At 37.7% G+C, this 6,635-nt stretch overlaps 1 long non-coding RNA gene across 1 annotated transcript; it reads right to left on the reverse strand.

Annotated features, from left to right (window-relative positions):
• Positions 1 to 1,909: 1,909 nt before the first annotated feature.
• Positions 1,910 to 4,839, reverse strand: LOC138174055 (uncharacterized). The gene is made up of 2 exons (XR_011171613.1): positions 3,621 to 4,839; positions 1,910 to 2,490 (listed from the first exon to the last, which is right to left on the reverse strand). It is a non-coding gene; the product is annotated as an uncharacterized lncRNA (long non-coding RNA).
• Between the last annotated feature and the right edge of the window lie 1,796 nt (positions 4,840 to 6,635).

Below are 6,635 nucleotides of genomic sequence, written 5' to 3' on the forward strand. Positions count from 1 at the left end.
TGAGGAATGGTTTGTCAATTTTCTAATACTCTTGTCCAGATCCTCCTGGAGTTTGTCACAAGAGTTGACCTCACATATTTAATTTCACCTGATAATGAGTTTATCAGTGGAGCACACACTTTCCAATGATATTCTTAGTTTTTATCATGTGACCAGCCCAATTTCTTTTTTGATCATTTCCTTAGCATAGTTCCTGACACATAGTAGGTGCTTGATAAATATTTACTGGTGGACTTCTCCTTGATGACAATATTTACCCTTTTGCAACTTTTCATAGTTCCTTATTTATTACATATCGCAGCCTGTTCACATCCACCATGGAATGAACCCCATGTTTCATGAGTGATATTCGTTTTCATTCTTCAGAGACTGTCCCATCTCATGATTCCCAGTCATAGAACAGTTGCGGGAGAATGGTATGAAAAGATTCCCTTGTTTCTGGGAGAAGTTTATGATTATTAATATAGCTTTTTAGTTTCTCAGAAGTAGTTCATCTCTCCCATATGTTGGTGTTCTTTCTGTTTTTTTTTTTCAATCAACCCTGTGATAGTGAAACTGGTCCAATGTGGAATTTGCCTGTCTTTTGCTAAATAATATCCTAACCAAGTGTGGTCTCAACACTTACAGAGATGATTCTGAAAAAAATTCAAACCTTTTATAGGTAAGATGACTGATGATAAATATTTTGTTCTTTTTTTTTTCCAGATTGAAGGAGAGACTGAAGGCTGATAGAAGGTAGAACCTGTGGCAGGGGTTGGGGGAGACACTGGTGTGAGGAGGTGCTGTAATTGACAATGGAAAGGAATCCATTCCTCTCTTATGGAAGCTTTCTTTGTGTCTTTGACCACTTTGGAACATATATGCATAGCAGTGGGGATCTTTGTGTCAAAGACTATGGAGATATTGCTTCCTAGAATGGTTGGGCCAATTGATAGCTCCAGCAATATTGCATTAGTGCACTTTGCTTTCTCAGTCTTGACCTCTGATTCTTGATTTTTGTCCTGGTGCTAACATTTCTATAATGGCTACGAAGACTTACACACTTCAGAAGAGTTCCTTAGTGCTTCAAGGATTATCATCTAATGGATATTGGTTTTCTTTCCAGTGGCACAGAGTCTAATCCTAGAATGCCTTACTGGATAGCTTTTCAGAGTTTGGTTGGTCAAAAAATTCATCCCTTCACTCAACTTTGTGATTAACCTCTCTGGACATAGTTGGACCAAAAACAGGTAAAGGCCATCACTGGGCCAAACTGGGAGCCTCTATAGTTTGGAAGGACTTGCATTCTCATGCTTAGCCTTCCAGAATCCATGGGTGCCTCTATGTAATAATGAAACTGGAGGGTTATATACAAGTGCAGGAACAGTGTGATACAATGGATAGGGAATGGTCTCAGAGTGAAGAAGATTTGGGTTCAAGTCTAGCCTCTAGAAAATGTTGTCTAGTGTTCTTGGACAAGTCAATTAACTTTTACTGCTCTAAGTCAACTCTCCAAGACCAAACTGCCAAGCAGGTGCTGACATAGTTACTTATAAGGAAGTTACTTATATTAATGAAATCCCAAACAAGTTCAGTTCCTATTCCCATATACACTCAATGGATGTTGTTCTTTCTAATGTGGAATCCCAGAAATAGAACCAAATACACACAAAATATTAGCCTTGTATAGAAATGTATGTAAGTGAAAATTAGAGAAAAGATTCCTTACTTTTTTAATGTTGGGAGAAGAACATGGTGAAACATTAATTTTAATCCTTATACCATAAGCTCCAACACACTCCATATGAATCTTGAATTAAAAGTACAAGAATTAATCTTGAACAGGTTAGAAGAAAAGAGAATAATATATTTATCTCAATTATTACAAAGCCAATGCCTTGTTAATTATTGAAGAGTACATCAGAGCAGGTGAAGTTTGATGAGTTTATTGTATAAAATTACAAACTTATTCACAGCATAAACTAATTATCAAGCTCAGATTTGAAAAAATATGCATTAAATATAAAAGATAAATGCTGAACATACAAAATTTATGAGGAACATGTATGAGTGCAATGCCCAATCACCAATACATCTCTAGAATGGGTGAACAGTTTTCAAAAGTCTCAAAAAAAGCATACCAGAGGACATTGGATTAAAGCATTCTTCAACAACTGAAGGGTTTGTGATATGCTTGGCATATATCACTTACTTCACTGGCACAAACCTCAACTTCCTTATGAATTAATAGGCAATCTTCATGATTTCTATAAGTAAAAATTTGCTCATTCCTTTGGATGATCTGTTAGTGACTATGAATTCAGGGAGCCTGGTGTTGGAACAATAGCCATCTCATTCCATAAATGAGACTTCTTGAGTGTGGTAGGACCTGCCAGGGCTTGTACTCTGCTGGCAGAGCTTGGAGAATCCTAGATCACCAATGCTATGATGAGGCATCAGCAGAGGACATCAATGAAGGAGGGTAACAGCACAAAAGGAAAGAACACAATCCTAGATTAAAAAGATGAAAAGAGAGATACTTTGTGTGAATTTTTCTTTTAATCTTGAATGTATATTTTATTCCCAACCCCCCACCCCATGGAAAGTAAGATTTTTGAAGGCAATGACTTTCCTTTTTTGTATTTATTTTCCAGATTCCTAGTACATAGTGCACATATAATAACCAACAATAATGATAATGATAGCTAGCACTTATAAAATACTTTAAAGTTTTCAAAGCATTTACAAATATTTTCTCATTTGATACTCACAATAACCTGGGAGGTAGGTTTGGGAGGTGTGGCTGGTTTCTTATTATGAAATTGAATACAGCAGGAACACTGCCATGCTTCTGTCTTCCATGTTTTAAACTGATTCATTGGTAGTACCCTGGTGTCTTGAGCACTGCACTCTCCCTGCCCCCTCTGTCCTCCTCTATTTGTTTTTTTGCTTTTTGGAAGGCGATTGGGGTTAAGTGACTTGCCCAAGGTCACATGGTTAATTTTTGTGTAAAGTGTCTGAGGCCGGATTTGAACATGCGTCCTCCTGACTCCAGGGCTGGTGCTCTACTCACTGTGCGACCTAGTTGCCCCTCCTATTTGTTTTTGTAAGGCAGTCAGGGGAAGTGACTTGCCCATGATCACACAGCTAGCGATTGTCAAGTGTCTGAGTCTGGCTTTGAGTCCAAGTCCTTCTGACTGTTTATTGATCTATATGGTCTATCTATTATTATCTCCACTTCACAATGAAAGAAAATGAGACAAAAGTGTCAGAGGCTGGATCTGTACTTAATTTTCTTAGCTCCAGGCCTAATACTCTGTCAATTATGCTACAAATGGGCCTTTAAAATGTTTGTTGCTTTGAATGAATCAGGAATAAACTAATGCACTCTTATGGGCATATTATACAAATGAATTTGTTATTAAATATAAATGGTTGTAAGTGCAAGCTTATGCTTGCTATGTAAAATGAAATGCATAATAATGTTTCAAAATGAGGTATTTATAACTCATTCCTTTTTAAAAAATTCTGGCTTGGCCCCCACATGAAAGGACAAAATTTTTCCCTTAGAGAGATACCAGGCAGGGACAGCATGAAGACCAATGTTCAGGGAACCCCAAAGAAGACAGTGATTGACTTGCCTGGGGTCTTGTCCTCAGTATGTTCCATTCCTCTACTGTGATGGAGGAGTGGGAGAAGCAGCAGGAGGAAAATATCCTTCTAGCTGAGCTGTTGAACCTGTAAACAAAGGCCTCTAGGTTAATCTTCCCTCTGAGTCCCTTGCCAACCACACCATCCATCATGCTAATAAGAGAAGGTGAAGAAGAGACTGTAGTTCTGAAATCTCTTACTATTAGATAAAAACACATTTTCTTGCTGCTTCCCAAAGGAGTTGATTTTCATTGATTTTCTTCCTTCACATCCCACTCCATACCCTTCCCCACCATCCTCTGTATTTCCATTGTTCATACATTCTTCCAAACAAGTAGAGAAATTTCCAGAGGATGCAGAGTCTGCAGAAACACTTGAGAAGTCATTTTACTTGACGTCTTGTCTCCAAGCAGGACCCCTCCTGACCTCAGAACCCGAGCTCCTAAATCTGGCCAGGGCTTCTCAGGTTCAGAAACCTCGTTTACTTTTATGATTTTGTTGTCACTGTGGGAAATGTTCAATAAACTCTCCCTTAAACACTTCCCTCAAAGTGCCCTTTGCCCCAGTTTTCTCATAATAATGACAATAACACCAGTAACAACAATAGTAATAATGGAAGATAGTAGGAGAGTGACTTGTCTCAAGACCATCTGTCTCTGAGCCCCACTAGAGAAGGTGAGAATTACAAGACAACCACAACCCTGGCAATGGGCCCATTGGAAGCTCTCTCTTTGTCATGGACAGACAAATGAGAAATCCACCTACTGAAAGCAGAGACCTCAAAACCTCCTTGAGAGCCCAACTGACAAATGGTAATAGAACGATTATAGCATGATCAAATGATTGGCCATAACTGCCTGGAAAGAACAGTGAATCATCAAAAATTTAAATACATTTTACTAGATGCCATCATAGCTTCTAAGCTATATGGAATGAGAAGCTATGAAAATATGGAGAGCTAGAAAAGGAGATGGAAATTATGTGGGAACAGGATGAGGTGCCTGTCATTTCTGTCATGTTGTTTGTTATTGGAGTCATGTAAGTATTCACTCAGTGAACATTCAGGGGATGAACTGACACTCTAATATCTTCATTCAACTATAAAATGCAGCTATTTTAGTCACATGTATAGTATTCTATATTGTTAATTATTAAAGCATAATATATTCTTACTAATTGTTCCCAAGATTACTTTTTATAAAATCTTCATTGAAGAAGACAAGAAAAATAACAATAATTATCCCTAAAGTCAAAAGGATATTCTCCACCCTCATGGAGAAGACAGTCTCTCCTTGCCTTAGTAGGTAGATTTTTTTATGAATTGCTGAGGTCAAGGGAAATCATCACCAGGTCTCTCGGTGATGGGACAGTCTACTTTTATCTAGAATAGAACTCAGAGAACAGAAGCACAGAATGCCATGGGGGCCATACTTGAGGCCTTTCCAGCTGAGTAGAATGTGGCAGAGCTTATAACCTTCTGTAATAACCTCTAGGAACTCTGGGTCACTTCCAGAGCCCAGTGTCACATGAGAACAGGACTTCCATGGAAAAAGAGTAATAACTCACTTTATGTAGAACCTCATTGTCCCATATCAGTATCACAAGGCTTAGTTAGCTCATGATATCAATCACACCATGGCTAGAATTTTGAGCTCTACGTAAGACTGTTTATTAAGATAGGAACTGAAGACTCCAAACCAAAGAATGGGACCATAGCGACCATCTAGCTCAGCCCTCACCTGAACTGGATTTCTCTTGACAAAATTCCTGCCAAGCAGTCATACAATTTCTCTTTGGAGACCTCAGCAAAACCAAACAGAACAAGATTTATATTTCTGGGCCATGTCTTCAGATGTAGAAATAATGGGCTCTTGACTAAGAATGGATTATATCTAACGGGGTCTGGTGAAATAAAGTTGCTTGGAGTTTGGACGATCAGATCAAAGGCATTTTAAGTGGAAATTTGAGTAGAAAGGAGAAAAATGCCAACATATACTTCCCTAATCTTTCAGAAACTGAAGAGTAGCAGATATGATCTAGGAGGTAATTATCAAAGAAGAGAAGAAATAATAGAATCATCAATATCTTATGACTACATTCAAGTGTGTTAAATATGAGTTATAAGCAATTAGAGATGTTAATGTATTGGTAAATATAACTGCTGCACAGTGGAGCAGTATGAGAGAAGAAGATACTTCTAAATAACCTGTTAAACCTGTGGGAAAAGGTCTGTAGGAGAATCTTTTTTATATCTCCATTCCCAACCTAACCATCCATGATAATGGGAAAAGTGGAGACAATGGAGATAAGAGTTCTGGAATTTCTCATGTAAGGAAACCATGTCTTAACAGGGAGGCAAATAAGACCTTATCAACATTTTGTTGTTAAGAACTTTGGATTTTGAGTAAAAAATCATCCTAATGCTAGATCTGTTATTTATTGCCTTATTTTCCTCCTTGACTAGTCACTTACTCTTTCTAAGCCTTGATTTACTCAATATTTAAAGTGAGGATGTACTGTATTATTTTTAAAATCTCTATGAATCTTATAAATATCATGATATGCCTAAGACCTACCTGTAATAGAAGCTAAATCTAATTTAAAAAGGGAAAAGTGATGGTACTATGGCCCTGCAAATCTCGAACATGCAGTCTTGTGGTGAAATTCACAGTTGGGAGCATCTGGGTTGTGACTAATGCTAGAAGAAACATCAGAAGAAACACCCATCATGGTGGGAGTCTAGTACAGATCCTATAGCTAGAAACAGGAAATAGATAATGTGTTTGAGAAATTTAACATGTACTTGGCACACTGTCATGAAATGCTAGTGATGGGAGACCTTTTTTTAGAATAATCGTTAGAAATCTTTCTATTAAAATCAGAGCAGATGAGAAATTCCTGCCTCACTGTTACCCTTTTCTTTCTTGATGTTTCAACATGTTTACATTTAGGGTATCCAGAATCCCTCACCTTGCTATAGAAAGGAGGGAAATATTTTTAATTAT

Source organism: Petaurus breviceps, unplaced genomic scaffold (assembly GCF_028583685.1).
Source record: "Petaurus breviceps papuanus isolate PSGF00001 unplaced genomic scaffold, PetGlider_PUasm1.0 680, whole genome shotgun sequence".
In the NCBI taxonomy this organism is placed as follows: Eukaryota; Metazoa; Chordata; class Mammalia; order Diprotodontia; family Petauridae; genus Petaurus; species Petaurus breviceps.